Raw genomic sequence first — 15,713 nt, 5'->3', positions numbered from 1 at the left:
CCCAAACTAAACCTTAAATTTTATAGAACTATATAATGAAAAATATTATTTAATTATGCTTAAAGATACCTGTATTGGTTCATATCTAATTGGTCCCACAAAAGTAATTTAAATATCTGTTCCTGATTACAGAGAAACAAATTTTGTGTTCAAAAGATAAATGCAAAAGAAAAATTCATAACCTAGGATGACCTATTTATCTGGAATATTTTATTTTAAAACACCTAAATTTAACCTACTGAAGAGAGAAGTTTCCACCGTGTAATAAAATTATCACAAATGGTCATTATTTACTTTCTTATGAAATACCTCAGGCACAATTAAACTATATTCATAAACTCGAGTAGTAACATGACATGTAATGCTTAGGGAAGTACAGAATCTGGTATAATTGAAGGAAGATATCTTCCATCTAAGCAAACAAATACTAAATTATACATTAAAGTAAATAGATACTGAGACCTGGCCTAATACCTCCTCATATTTTCCTATATAGTAAGCCAAATATTTTGGCATTAAGGATTTAAACCTAAAGCTTCTATTCTTTCCTTTTCAGTTTTGGATGTTAATTACATTTTTTTTTTTTTTTTTTTTTTTTGCCGTATGTGGGCCTCTCACTGTTGTGGCCTCTCCCATTGTGGAGCACAGGCTCCGGACGAGCAGGCTCAACGGCCATGGCTCACGGGCCCAGCCGCTCCACAGCACGTGGGATCCTCCCAGACCGGGGCACGAACCCGTATCCCCTGCATCGGCAGGCGGACTCTCAACCACTGCGCCACCAGGGAAGCCCTAATTACATTTTTTGACTGTCAGTGACCTAAGATTAAAATCAAATCCAATATGTCTTTTTTTTTCCTGTCACTTCAGATGTAACAAGATTCAAGTGAAAGGTTAATATAGAAGTGAAACTTGAAAATTGTACTTTTTAATAAAAAGCATATGGATGCTTTTTCTTATAAGTATCAAAACACAAGTCTTAGTCATTATTATACGTGATTCAAAGGATAAATTGCTCCTTAGAGTATTAGGAATTATAATTGCCTCTTAGAAATTTCATATATAGGTTACACTGAAAGTTACACCCAGAACAGGCCAACAACTGAATTTTAATTTATTAGCAACATATTGGCTATGCTATTGAAATTAAATTTAATGCTTTGAAAAAACTGACTATAGATATAAATAAACTTTTATGCAAAGTAGACAAATTGAGCAACATGTTTTGATAATGTAGGTAAAAACTTGAAGGCTAAATTCAATATAAACATACATAAATTAATAAACTTCTTTGTCAAGGATGACAATGTTTTGTCAACACAAGGACATATGTTCTAGCTATGTATTGATGAAATGAACAAAACCTGATTCTAGCTAATTAGATATATAGCATTATGTAGACATGGCATAACACTCATCTCAGTAGGGTTAATTTTTCAATAATTATTTTACTCTGAATAATTTTTACTGAAAAATTATAAGTACATTTTATATACAAGACTGAATTCTGCATAAGATACAGCACTTCAGGAGCAATTCCCCTTGAAAGGAACACAGATGTAACTAAACGTAATATTCAAAGAAAGGGAAATACTGCAAAAGAGGTGCAAGCAACATATAAAAAGTAGTTAGAGAAAGATATGATTCACTCCACCAGGAGCATTAGGAATTTCTATGAAGAGATGTCAAATAAACTTAGCAGTATTTCAGTGAGTAGAGGTTAACAGAGGAACTTGAAAATATAAAGAGAGGAAATAAATGTGGAATAGTGGTTGGTTATCAGGTGCTAGAGACTGTGGTTATACACTTTACATACACTGTCATTTAATCGCTACAAAAATTGAGGTAAACAGCAATATCTACAATTTCAGTGCTGAGTTACAACACAAAACTATCTTTGAGTCATGCCAGAGCCCATTCTTTTAACAATCAAAGCAATCTATCTTTCTGGACAGAAGAAAGCAATATTTCTGGATCTTATGCTGATAGACTAGCTTTGAGCGTCATTTCAGAGCTGGCCAGTCTTTGTATCAAGCTAGGTCTGCAACCATACATGCAAATCCATTTTAATTTTTTCACTTTTATCTGGATATTTGACATTATATTTGTGACTTTAGGGCATTCATTATCAATTTATGAACTTAGTGACTTTTCACCAAATAGAAGGGAATAAAAGTAAATTTTTTGGAGAAGAAAACCCAATTCAATACAATGAAATGTTTCTAGTTCAAAATCTCACTCATGTGTTTATGCCATAAGGGCTCTGTATGGCATATTTAGCTTATATTGGAGTCTGGAAAATAGAGGGGGAACACCGGAAATTATTTTAAAATACCCCCCTCCCCCCAAAAAATAACAATTGATTTAAATAAGAATACTTAAACCTGATCCTATGATTTCAGTAGAAATAGTAGAAAAGTCTCTAGTGCCCATTTGTCTTATGGAATCTCTATTTTTTTAGCACTATTGTGAAATAATGATGGTCCTTTCCATAGGGAATTAACAGAGAATCTTAAATGTTTCCTTTTACCCAATGTCAATTTGTAAAACATATTGTAAAATATTTTAAAGATGCAATTTTAAAGCACATGGTGGGATAAGAATATTCTAATTTTCTCCTCACTGCTATAAATATTACATTTCCTCAGGCGGTGCATAAAGAACTCTGTTTCAACTCCAGTGATTTTTGAAGGTAACCAATTCAGTTTCTAACTAGATATATGACCTTGGAAAATAATTCAAACTCTCAGATACTCAGTTCTTTCATATGTAAACTGCTAGGATTGAAATATGTTCCTTAAGGCCCAATCAACTTTAACATTCTGCTGGAAGTAGATGTTGTCTTGAATTACTGCTGTCATAGACTGGAAGGAAAGATGCACAGCTATGGTAGACTGATTAGAGTATGAGTAGTTCAGTGGGAAGACATAAAACTTGAAACCAAATGTACATATACTGCAATTATTTTCTGGAAACTGGAAACCATATTTAATGTGTTGTTTTCCTTTAATGAGCCAAAATCAAGAAAAATTATAGACCTATTAATCAACCTTTCTAAAAGGCAAATAAAATGTTTTTTTTTCTATTTCCTCATTTTATTGCCTTTCTTTTTTCATACTACATATGATCAGAATCATAGAATAGTCTCAAAGTCTCAAACAGTATAATTTAATGTAAATTATGTTGGTTATATACATAAATACATTTATATTTCTCTATATTGAAATCATTTTATTGTTCACTTATTTATTTTTTATTCCTTGTTATATATATAAAACTTTTGTTACTTGCATTCCTTCCTATCTAATATTTGTAATTCATTCTATTATTACTACAGTTAAGAGAAACTATGTTTTGGAGGGGGTCAACTCTATGGTGTTGGATGGCAACTAGACTTCTGGTGGTGATGACTTTGTATTTCAATCAAATGTCAAATTATAATGCTATACACCTGAAACTCATATAATGAAAAAAAAAGCAGCTATGATTTAAATTACATAAATATTTTATTGAACACTATCCATTAGAAAACACATAGTCAATAATCACTGCTAATTTTATACACATACACACACACACACACACACACACACACAAACACACACACATATGTAAGGTGCTATGCAATCATTGAAAACTATATAGCCTGCTTGATGGAAATATTCATCAAAATACTAGGAAATAAGTTGCAAGGTAGTATGTGGAAACACCTCCTGGAATGGGATTTCACTTCACAGTCAGTCATGAATCACCTTGGTGACCCTCCTTTTCCCTCAACTATATGTCCTACTCTCAATGGTCTCCACTATGAACAGACTGTTTGGTTTGCCATTTCTTTTTTTTTCTTCCTAATTTTATTTTATTTAAGTATAGTGGACTTACAATGTTGTGTTAGTTTCTGGTATACAGCAAAGTGACTCAGATATATATATATATATATATATATATATATGTATATATTCTTTCCAGATTCTTTTCCATTATAGGTTATTTCAAAATATTGACTATAGTTTCCTGTGCTATACAGTAGGACATTGTTGTTTATCTATTTTATACATAGTAGTGTGTACCTGCTAATTCCAAACTCCTAATTTATCCTCTCCACACCCTTTTCCCTTAGGTAACCATAACTTTTTTTTTCTATGTCTGTGAGTCTGTTTCTGTTTTGTAAATAAGTTCATTTGTACTATTTTTTAAATTCTACATGTAAGTAATATCATATGATATTTGCCTTTCTCTGTCTGACTTCACTTAGTATGATAATCTCTAGGTTCTCCCATATTGATGCAACAGACAGTATTTCATTCTTTTTGATGGCTGAGTAATATTCTATTGGGTATATGTTTATATGGTGATCTGATGTGTCATTGCAGACACACACCCTGAGCCTGTGCCATCAGAGCACAGATGGAGGAGCAGTGTTTGCAAGTCCATCTGTCTGGCTTCACTCCTTGTGGATGGGCTGTGTCCCCACTGGGAACACAGGCCACTCCCACAGCTCCAGGAGCACAAACTCACACCCAGCAGTTGGTGTGAGATATATAGAGTGTATGTATGTATATCACATCTTCTTTATCCATTCATCTGTTTGATGGACACTTAGGTTATTTCCATGTTTTGGCTATTGTAAATAGTGCTGCTATGAACATTTGGGTGCATGGTATCTTTTCAAATTAGAGCCTTAGTCTTTTCTGGATATATGCCCAGGAATGGTATTGCTGGATCATATGGTAACTCTATTTTTATTTTTTTAAGGAACCTCCATACTGTTCTCTCTAGAGGCTGCGCCAATTTACATTCCCACCAATGGTATAGGAGGGTTTCTTTTTCTTCACAACATCTCCAGCATTTATTATTTATAGAGTTTTTGATGTCCATTCTGACAGGTGTGAGGTGATACCTCATTGTAGTTTTGATTTGCATTTCTCTAATAATTAGCTATGTTGAGCATCATTCCTGTGCCTGTGGGCTATTTGTATGTCTTCTCTGGAGAAATGTGTCTTTTGCTCATTTTTTGTTTGGGTTGTTTGTGGGTTTTTTTGATATTGAGCTGTATGAGTTATTTGTATATTTTGGAAATTAATCCCTTATCTGTTGCATTATTTGCAAATATTTTCTCCCATTCTATAGGTTTTCTTTTCATTTTGTTAATGGTTTCCTTTGCTATTCATAAGCTTTTAAGCTTAATTAGGTCCCATTTGTTTATTTTGCTTTTGTTTACATTATTCTAGGAGACAGATCGAAAGAAATGTTGCTGCGATTTATGTCAGTGTTCTGCCTGTGTTTTCCTCTAGGAGTTTTATAGAATCCAGGGTTACATATAAGTCTTTAACCCATTTTGAGTTTATTTTTGTATATGGTGTCAGAGAATGTTCTAATTTTATTCTTTTACATGTAGTTGTCCAGTTTTCCCAGCCCCACTTTTCTCCAGTATATATTTTTTGTCTCCTTTGTCATAGATCAATTAACCATAAATGAGTGGGTTAACTTCTGGGCTTTCTATCCTGTTCCATTGATCTATGTGTCTGTCTTTGTGCCAGTATCATACTGTTTGGATTACTGTAGCTTTGTAGTATAGTCTGAAGTCAGGGAGTGTGCTTCTTCCAGTTCTGTTCTTCTTTAACAAGATTGTTTTGGCTATTTGGAGTCTTTTGTGTTTCTAAACAAATTTAAAAATTATTCATTCTAGTTCTGTGAAAAATGCTGTTGATAATTTGATAGGGATTGCATTAAATCTATAGACTGCTTTCAGTAGTATGGTCATTTTAACAATATTGATTCTTCCAATCAAAGAACATGGTATATCTTTCCATCTGTTTCTTTCATCAGCATCTTAAAGTTTTCCAAGTACAGGTCTTTTGCCTCTTTTTTTTAAAAATAAATTTATTTATTTTTGGCTGCATTGGGTCTTCGTTGTTGTGCACACACTTTCTCTAGTTGCAGCGAATGGGGGCTACTCTTCATTGTGGTGCGTGAGCTTCTCATTGTGGTGGCTTCTCTTCTTTTGGAGCACGGGCTCTAGGCACGTGGGCTTCAGTAGCTGTGTCATGTGGGCTCAGTCGTTGTGGCTCGCAGGCTCTAGAGCTCAGGCTCAGTAGTTGTTGTGCATGGGCTTACTTGTTCCACAGCATGTGGGATCTTCCCAGACCAGGGCTCAAACCTGTGTCCCCTGCATTGGCAGGTGGATTCTTATCCACTGCACCACCAGGGAAGTCCCTCATTTGTCTCTTTAGTTAGGTTTATTCCTAGGTATTTTATTCTTTTTGATGCAGTGGTAAATATTGTTTCCTTAATTTCTCTTTCTGATATTTTGTTGTTAGGGTATAGGACTGTAATAGATTTCTGTATATTAATTTTGTATACTGCAACTTTATTTAATTCATTGATGAGCTCTAGTAGTTTTCTGGTGGCATATTTAGGACTTTCTATGCATAGTATCATGTTATCTGCAAACAGTGACAGTTTTACTTCTTCCTTTCTGATTTGGTTTCCTTTTATTTGTTTTCCTTCTCTGATTGCTGTGCTAGGACTTCCTTAACTATGTTGAGTAAAAGTGGCAAGAGTGAGCATCCTTTTCATATTCCTCACCTTAGAGGGAATACTTTCATGTTTTCACCATTGTGTATGATGTTACCTGTGGGTTTGTCATATATGGCCTTTATTACATTGAAGCAGGTTCCCTATGCCTGCTTTCTGAAGTGTTTTCCCAAATCCTAAGCTTTGCCCATTGGATTTGACCGTGGACTATTTTCTCTCAGCTCTAGCAATGAGTCTGATTCTGCTAGATTACTTCTAATCACATGGCCTCCTGTGCGCATGAAAAGCAAATCACATGATATTCACCTAAAAGGACAACATGAAATCATCTTCTTAATTTGATGGTTTAGAACTCAAACACCAAATAAGATTGACCATAGTATTTTTTTAAAGGTATCTAACTTAGAGGATTTTACTTTATCTTTAAAGTACAAATGTCTCAAAAGTCTCTAAGCTACATTATCTTTACCTCTCGCATTTGTGCATGTTCAAGGAAATAATATTTCTTCAAACTCTAATGAATTTTGTAAGAACTATAAATAAATTATACTCAAACACATACTTACATGTATGAATATTCAAATAAATTACTGAATAAACCAATGAGGTATTGGATATATATAGTATTGGGCCTTTTCTTTCTACTCTGTTTTTAAACTCTGAATTTTTCTATATATTGCATTTTGTAAAATTTCTTTAGATTTATTTGTTTACCAATGTTCTCATCTACTATATCTAATATTCTAATAAATCCATATGAGTTTTATATCAATAATTCGTTTTCTGTTTGGAATTTCCTTTTATATTTTATTATATATATTTTTTTATATAGCTCCTTTTTAATTCAGCATGTGTGTGTATGATTTTGGATTTGGGTTCCTATTCTTTCACTTTGTTTTTTGTTTTTTTTTCTTTTATATTTGTAATCCTTTAAACATATTCATTATGTATTATCTTTCAGATTATTGTATTATCTCTTAGACTTGGGGTTGTGATACTCTTATTTGGTTAATCTACTATCTCTACCTTATGATGAATTGCTTCTTTATATAGTTTTACATCTTTGTTGTTGAACTCATACTCAGTGGGAGACTATATTTTATGGGATTTCAACATATTCCTAAAATGAGGAAGTATCTCTAGACTGTGGTTTTGCCCTTGTTTCTGCCCAAGGGATTTTACTTATTTTTGTGATATTATCTCACCTGCTAGATTCCAGCACAACATGGGCTATGGAAAGTCTGTCCATATATCCATGCATGATGTAGACATGGTGTTTCTATTATTTACTGGAGGTGCTTTTCCCATTCACAGCTCCATACAGAGCCAAGCTTTCCTAAGTAAGAAAACAGATTATAGTTTTTCTTTGTTTATGTAGCTGTGTGAATTCAGTTGATCTCTAGACTTTTTGAAGAAGTTGCAACTCCAATCTCTAGCTTCTAAAGCCTTTATCTGAATACAATATTTCTCTGGGCATCTAGAGCACTAATTCACACAATGATTACTTAGATCATTACTTCCTTCTGTCAAGAACTGTGAAAGATTAGAGATTTTATCCTACTTTCAAGCTATCAAGTCAGCCTGCCACAGTTTCGCAGATGCTAGCAGAAGACATGAGACTCCTAGATGAGAGGTGAAGGATAGTTTATTGTTCACAACAATAGCAGTAAACAGAGTATTAGTATTTTCTTGTGCTGGTTTACCAAGCTTCAAATCCAACAGGAAAATGAAGAGGGCCAGGTGAAACTTGAACACTCAGTGGCTATATTTAGGAGAGGAACAATGAGTTTAGGGATCCTGGATCTTTCATGTCTGACTTTTTTCAAAAGGCACTATCTTTATCTTCCAATCTGTAACCCAATCTGCATTTTGCCGCAGAAAGATACATCATCTCTAAATTCCAAGGCTGTTTGCCACATAGATTCCTTCAAAAGATAGGAACAAAATGACAGTGTCTCTCCCACAAGACCTGCCCTAATGTGAGAAACCCACAGGAAATGTCTTCCAATACTTTTGTTTCTAGACCCTAGAAATTTATCCTTAATTATTTTTGGGGGGGGGGGTTCTAAGTATTCTATCATTTTGCAGTTAAATTGTAACCAGTATGTCAACGTATTTGAAATAGGGAGAGAATAGTCTATCTTACATGTCTTCTCACAGAATTACTTCTTCCTTTAAAAAATTTAGGCTCAAAATTGTTTTCCTGATCACTTCGAATTTATTCTAGTCTCTTCTGCCATTGATTTTTCATTGATTTTTACAAGAAAAAAAAATCTGAGATTTTAATGTTCCTAATTTATAAGTAAGCTGCTTTGTCTCCCTTTGGTATATTTTAAGATTATTCTCTTTGATTGTAGATATTATGCATTTTCACTCCAATTTTCTTCAGTGTTCTAGTTACATCAATATACTAGTTACAACTAAAATGTTAAACTTTTTCTTGGAGTATTTCATTTCATTTTTGATCCCTAGATAGATGTTAATAAAACCAAATTATCAATCATTTCACTTTTATGTGTTCTAAACACGTTATATAAATCAACTTCATTAGTTACTCATTTGGAAAAAAACAACTATGCCTATATATTCCACAGGTACCAATAAACCTCTCCAGAAACTGAGCACAGTTGAATTATTTGTGTCCATCTATTTAATATGATTTATTCCCTGATATCATTCCTATAGTTTGGGTCACTGTCACCAAAAAGAGTTTTAACCCTATTTTAGAGTGCAGACTCTTTCTATCTTTATAATTGTGATCATTAACAAGTATTTATGCTGTGATAAGTAATGGGTTGGGTGCTGTTGGTCTTCAGGCAAAGTGACTGCACTTCAGAGATAAAATTCTACTCTACAGCTTTAATTGGACTTTAGCAAAATGTGTATGTGTGTATTAGACATTTTAATAAAGTATATAAATGCAGATTTAATATATTCATGAACATACAAAATTTAAGAAACCTCAATGTTCATGAAGATGTAATCGGGGTATAATGGGAATCATGAGTTTAATTCTTAATTTCCTAAAGTTTCTAAAAACGCTTCATTCCAGACCTGCCAATAGCCTCTGAATATGACTATGAGTAGGGTTTAATTTCAAAGAAAAAATAAACATATTAAGGACATTTTGATGTAAGTTGTACTTTTCAACTTTTTCAAAAGGAGAATTCCATGGCATTCTTTCATTTAGTTATAAAATTTACATAAATAATAGCTTATTCTAAACTGCTGTTGGTAATAACTTTACTTTTCATTTTTCTTCATGCTAATATTTAGCCATGTGGAGAATTTTTCTCTGGATTGCAGTCAGATAGCATTAAGCCCTTTTTGTTGTTGTTACCTTTCTATTAAGCCAATTTTTCTTGTACCAGACTGGTACTGATAAAAGTGAACTTCCCTCAGTTGAGAGTGTTACTTTAAGACCCACCCTATTTCTATGAGACTAACTGGATTTACCTATCTGTTTCCCTTGTGACCTCTCTTTCTCCATCCTACTAAATGTAATAATGATTTTATCACACTATTAAGCCTTGATAAAATAGATTTCCCTCTCCTTCTTATTCTGCTGATTTAACATCTGAAACTATTCAGGATTTTCCTTTATTATAATTTTCTTAATAGAAAATATAAAGATGTTGAAGGTGTTTTCATCTAACTGAGCTCCCAAATAAACAAAGTAGCCAAAGTAGAGGTATGGAATGTATGGAAATCACCTTATTTCTCTAGTTATCTTTATGAAGCTCTGTCAAATTGTCTTTTCTGTTTTCTCTAGACATCATCTAATGTTCCTTTTTTCTTTTATGAGAATCACATTTTGATCAAAACAATGTATAATATACACACAAATGAGTATACATTTCACAGAGAGGTTAAATTTCTATTAGCACTTACAAGTAACACTCAATTCAACACATTTATATACTGATTGAGTACAACTGTTAAGCTTTCTTTTTAGAGCTGAATAGCATTCCATTACCTGGATGTACCACAGTTTATTCATTCATTCACTACTGAAGGACATCTTGGTTGCTTCCAAGTTTTGGCAATTATAAATAAAGCTGTTATAAACATTTATGCACAGGTTTTTGTATGGATGTACATTTTCAGCTTATTTGGGTAAATACCAAGGAGCACACCTGCTGCATAGTATAGTAAGAAAATTTTTAGTTTTGTAAAAAACTATCTTCGAAACTGGTTGCGCCATTTTGTACTCCCAACAATGAATGAGAGTTCCTGTTGCCCAGATCCTCATTAGCATTTGGTGTTGTCGGTGTTTTAGATTGTGGTTATTCTAAAAAGTGTATAGTGGTATCTCATTGTTATTTTGATTTTTAATTCCCGAATGCCATATGATGCTGAACATCTTTTCATATGCTTATTTGCCTTTGATGAGGTATCTGTTCAGAATTTTTTCCCATTTTTTAATTGCGTTTTTCACTTTATTGAGTTTTAAGAGTACTTTGTATATTTTGGATAACAGTCCTTTATTAGATACGTCTTTTGAAACCATTTTTTTCCCCCAGTCTTTGGCTTATCTTCTCATTTTCTTGACAGTATCCTTGCAGAACAGAAGTTTTTGATTTTAATGAAGTCCAAATTATCATTTGTTTCTTTCATGGATTGTCTCTTTGGTGTTATCTCTAAAAATTAATTGCCAAAGCCAAGGTCATCTGGTTTTCTCTGATGTTATTTTCTAAGAGTTTTATAGTTTTGCCTTTTATATTTTGGTCTATGATCCATTTTGTGTTAATTTTTGTGAAAGGTGTGAGGTCTCTGTCCAGAATTATTTTTTCTCCTTATATATAAAGACTTTTATTTTTTAGAGCAGTTTTTGGTTCACATCAAAATTGAGAGGAAGGGACAGAGAGCTCCCATTTACCCACTGCCCCTACACATGTGTAGCTTCTCCATTATCAACATCCCCCACCAGAGTGGTATATTTGTTGCAATTGATGAATCTCTATTGACAAAATCATAATCACCCAAGACCATAATTTACATTAGGGTTCACTCTTGGTATTGCACTTTCTATAGGTTTGAACAAATCTATAAAGACATGTATCCATCATTATGGTATCATACAGAGTATTTTCACAGCCCTGTATTCTGCCTATTCATTCCCCACCTTCACCCCAACCAACTCCTGGCAACTACTGACCCTTTTACTATTTTTGTAGCTTTGCCTTTTCCAGAATGTCATATAATTTGAGTCATACAGTATGTAGCCTTTTCAAATTGACTTTTTTCCCTTAGTAATATTTATTTATAAATTCTTTTTTTTTTACAAAAGGATGTTCAGTTGTTCCAGTGCCATTTGTTTAAAAAACTATCCTTTCTCCATTGAATAGTGTTTGCCCCTTTGTCAAAGATCAGCTGACTATATACTGTGTGGGTCTATTTTTGGGCTCTATATTATGTTCCATTGATCTATCTATTATTTCCCCCATTTAATTTTATTTTGTTTTCTAGAAGATTATTTTTTATAAAGTATCATTTACATTATCAATTTCTAGAATAGTAATATTCTAACATTAATACATTCATGGGATGCATTTAATGTATACATTTTCATTTTGGATTTCTTCACCCAGAACTTAAATAAAGGCATTGAATAATTAAGCACTAAAATAAATTTTTATTGCACACATCTTTATTTTAGACATTTAAGAATTAAGAATTGTGTTTTATTGCAATAAGTCCAAATGATGACAATTATAGCTTAGCTTTATCTCTACAAAATAAATATTATGTCATTAAACTGATGCAGATTGGTTATCTATTTAGAAAAAAATGAATTATTTTTGCCTTGTATCTTATTATAAAATAAATTTCAGATAGAGTAAATATAACAAATTAAGCCAGAAAATAGCTTTTAAAAAGTATAGGAAAATATATGTCTGGTCTAAAGCTGGGGAAGGTCTTACTAAGTATTCCAGCAAAGGAAAGGTTGATGGATTTGGCTATATAAAAGTTTAATTAACCTGAAGTGAAAAAAAAGATATCATAAACAAATATCAAATGTTTGCCATATATGTAAATCAAAGGCTCTATATTCTTATCCTATAAAAGTTTTAAGAAATCAATAAGTGAAAGATACTCTATTAGAAAAGTAAAAGGGAGACACATGCAAGGAACATAAGACATTCTAATGGCCAATAAACCTATGGAAAAAGGGTTTAATCACAAAAAAATGCATATTAAAACAGTAATAAAATACCTCATTTTCCTTTTCACATTGGAAAGTTTTAATTTTAATACCAAGTGTTGGCAAGATTGCATAGAAGCAAGTTAATGAAAGGAGCTGATATTCATTGAGGATTAAATTTGAGCCAGGAAATCTCACATATGTCTGGTAGGGTTGCACATTGCTACCAAACAAAAAACAAAAACAAACAAACAAACAACCATACAATTATTTTATCACCTTATATTGTTTTATAAAGTTAACAGTTTTTTTTTTTTTTTTTTTTAAGAACGTGCTTACATTTTTTTGACTCCTAGATCTAAGGTTTTTTGATTAAGGCATGAACAGTATGTATGGTATATCATACATTTGTCCTAAAGTTAATTAATTTAACTTTTACTTTGTAAGATAATAACTTTAGATTTTATTTCTACACCGCTAGTTGTTTGGTTCAACTGTTAGCAGAACAGAATAGGACAATGAAGAACTCATCAGGTTTCTATATTTTCCCTAATGTTTACTGCCTTAGTTAAGTCACTTTTGTGCTTTCTTCCAATGTAAATAATTACACTTTTTGCAATTGCCCAAACTTGTGCCAGAAGTTTTGTAGTTAAAGCAGATAGAGCATTATGATATAATCACATCATCAAAATTGAGACAAAGTTGTTTAAGAGAAAAATAGAAAGCTGTAACCTGAAACTTGCAAAATATTTTTCTAAAAGAAACAAGAAAATGTACAGCAAACAGTGAAGACACATTTACTGTAAATTCCAGTGGGGGCCCGTATTTTCTGTTTTCAGTAAGAAAGCATTGCTAATCAGTCCCAACACAGTTTTTAGTACAAAGCTTAATTTCTATCTGAGAACCTAAATATGCCTAAGTCATGACCAACAGTATATTCAAAACTTACATCATACCAGGAGGGGTTTTATCCTGGTTGGAACATTTTGGAACATTGTTAAAATTGCTTCTATTAAGAAAAGCATAGGAACAACACAATTATGACTATGAATTAGTATGCACACAAGCATGCACACAGAAACTTTGAGGAGAGACATTTATCATTATTAAACTATTATTTGTTGAGCCGGAATTATGTGTGTAGCACTGTGCTAGGTGCTTGGAAACATCATTGAAAACATAGATAAAAATATGTCCTGTTGACTTCAAATAACAGCAAAGGAATAAAGACTCTATATAGCAAATTATATAGCATATTAGAAGGTGATGAGTAATGTGGAAATAAGAAAAAAAAGGGTTGAAAAGATAAGGGCTGGGATGGGAGTGAAGAGAGGTTTTAAATGTAAATAAGATAGTCAGGGCTTCCCTGGTGGCACAGTGGTTGAGAGTCCGCCTGCCGATGCAGGGGACATGGGTTCGTGCCCCGTTCCGGGAAGATCCCACATGCTGTGGAGCGGCTGGGCTCATGAGCCATGGCCACTGAGCCTGCGCGTCCGGAGCCTGTGCTCTGCAACGGGAGAGGCCACAGCAGTGAGAGGCCCGCGTACCGCAAAAAAAAAAAAAAAAAAAAAAAAAAAAAAGGAGTTGAAAAAGTAATATATGAACAAATACTTTAAAAAGGTGAAGAAGTTAGCAATGGGATAACAGGAGGAAGAACACTTACAGGAAGAAAAAACAGTCAGTTCATTGGCTGAAAACGTGAAGTATGCCAGGCAGGCTGATCCACTTTAGGATCAGCATGGGATGCAGTGTGACTGGAGCAGAATGAATGGAGAGGAGGGTAGTAAGGGGTCAGGTCAGAGAAGTAATGAGGATGGGAGGGTTTGGCTCATGCTGGGCTAGATAGCCCCTCTAAGGACTCCACTGGAGCCTGGTATCAACCATAGAAATATGGAGAAGGCATTAGATTCTGGCTATGTTTTTAAGGCAGAGCTAACATTTTCGGGTGGATTGGAACTGGGGTGTGAGAGAAGTGCTGAGGATACCCTTCTCTTTGCTCTGGAGAGAGAGATTCATTTTGTTTTTCAAGGCTGTTCACTACATAAACATTTTTGACAAGATACTTTGGAAGAAAAGGCAGGCAGTGCCTTGCTCTCAAGATGTGCAAAAATGTGAGACCCATGGAGAATTGTCTGCCATTGACCAATTTTTCCATCACGCAAGTTCATTTGTTTGGCAAAACAGTGCTTCCGTACATTTGCCATACACGTTGCCTAAGTCAGAAACTTAACAGTCATTTCTAAGCCCTTCATTTTGCTGGGAGTATTGCAACAAACATATGCCTTCTTCCTGCTGTAGCTGGCCATGAAAAATCCTTGCACCCATATTGGGACCTTGAGTGAAACCAGCCTTAGGATGAAGCCAGTTCTGATGAAGACAGGACAGAGAAATGCAAAGTAACTGGATTTTAATGACAGTGTTCAAAAACTCTTTCAATGCACACCTGTGCCCACAGCAGTCTTTCAATATTTTATTTCTTCTATTGTTTGTGGATTTGAGTTGGATTTTCAGTTACTTACAACAAAAAGTGTACTCTTTCCATTCTTTAAGATAAAACTGGACTTCTCCCTGTAATATTTTCCTAGTCATTAAAAGGTATTTTCATCTATTTTATCACGTAATTATTGTTTTTAGAATATGAAACCTTTGACCTACTTGCTTTCCAATTTTCTGAAAATTTAGTGTTTTTAGATTACCTTTCAAATTTTTATAAATTCCATAAGAATGTCATAATGCATGCAACATTTCTTTTTGTACATAGAATGACAGCATACCACACTGAATGATAATAACATTCGGTAATCATAGATATGCTTTTTCCAATAATACTAGTATTTAAAAATTAAATCTGGAGGAGCGACATTACCAAACTGGCAGAGTAGGAGACCTCAGTCTCCATGCCCCCTGAAGATCAACAACTAGATAGCTATCCACAAAAAAAAGCAGCTCTTAGAGTGCTCAGGAGCCCATGTATGTAACTTCAGGAAACACAGTAGAACAACAAAACCTGAGAAGAACCACATACAAAGGGAAG

The sequence above is a fragment of the Lipotes vexillifer genome, unplaced genomic scaffold, assembly GCF_000442215.2.
Source record: "Lipotes vexillifer unplaced genomic scaffold, Lipotes_vexillifer_v1.1 scaffold160, whole genome shotgun sequence".
Classification (NCBI taxonomy): domain Eukaryota; kingdom Metazoa; phylum Chordata; class Mammalia; order Artiodactyla; family Lipotidae; genus Lipotes; species Lipotes vexillifer.
Note: the sequence above shows the minus strand (reverse complement) of the source record.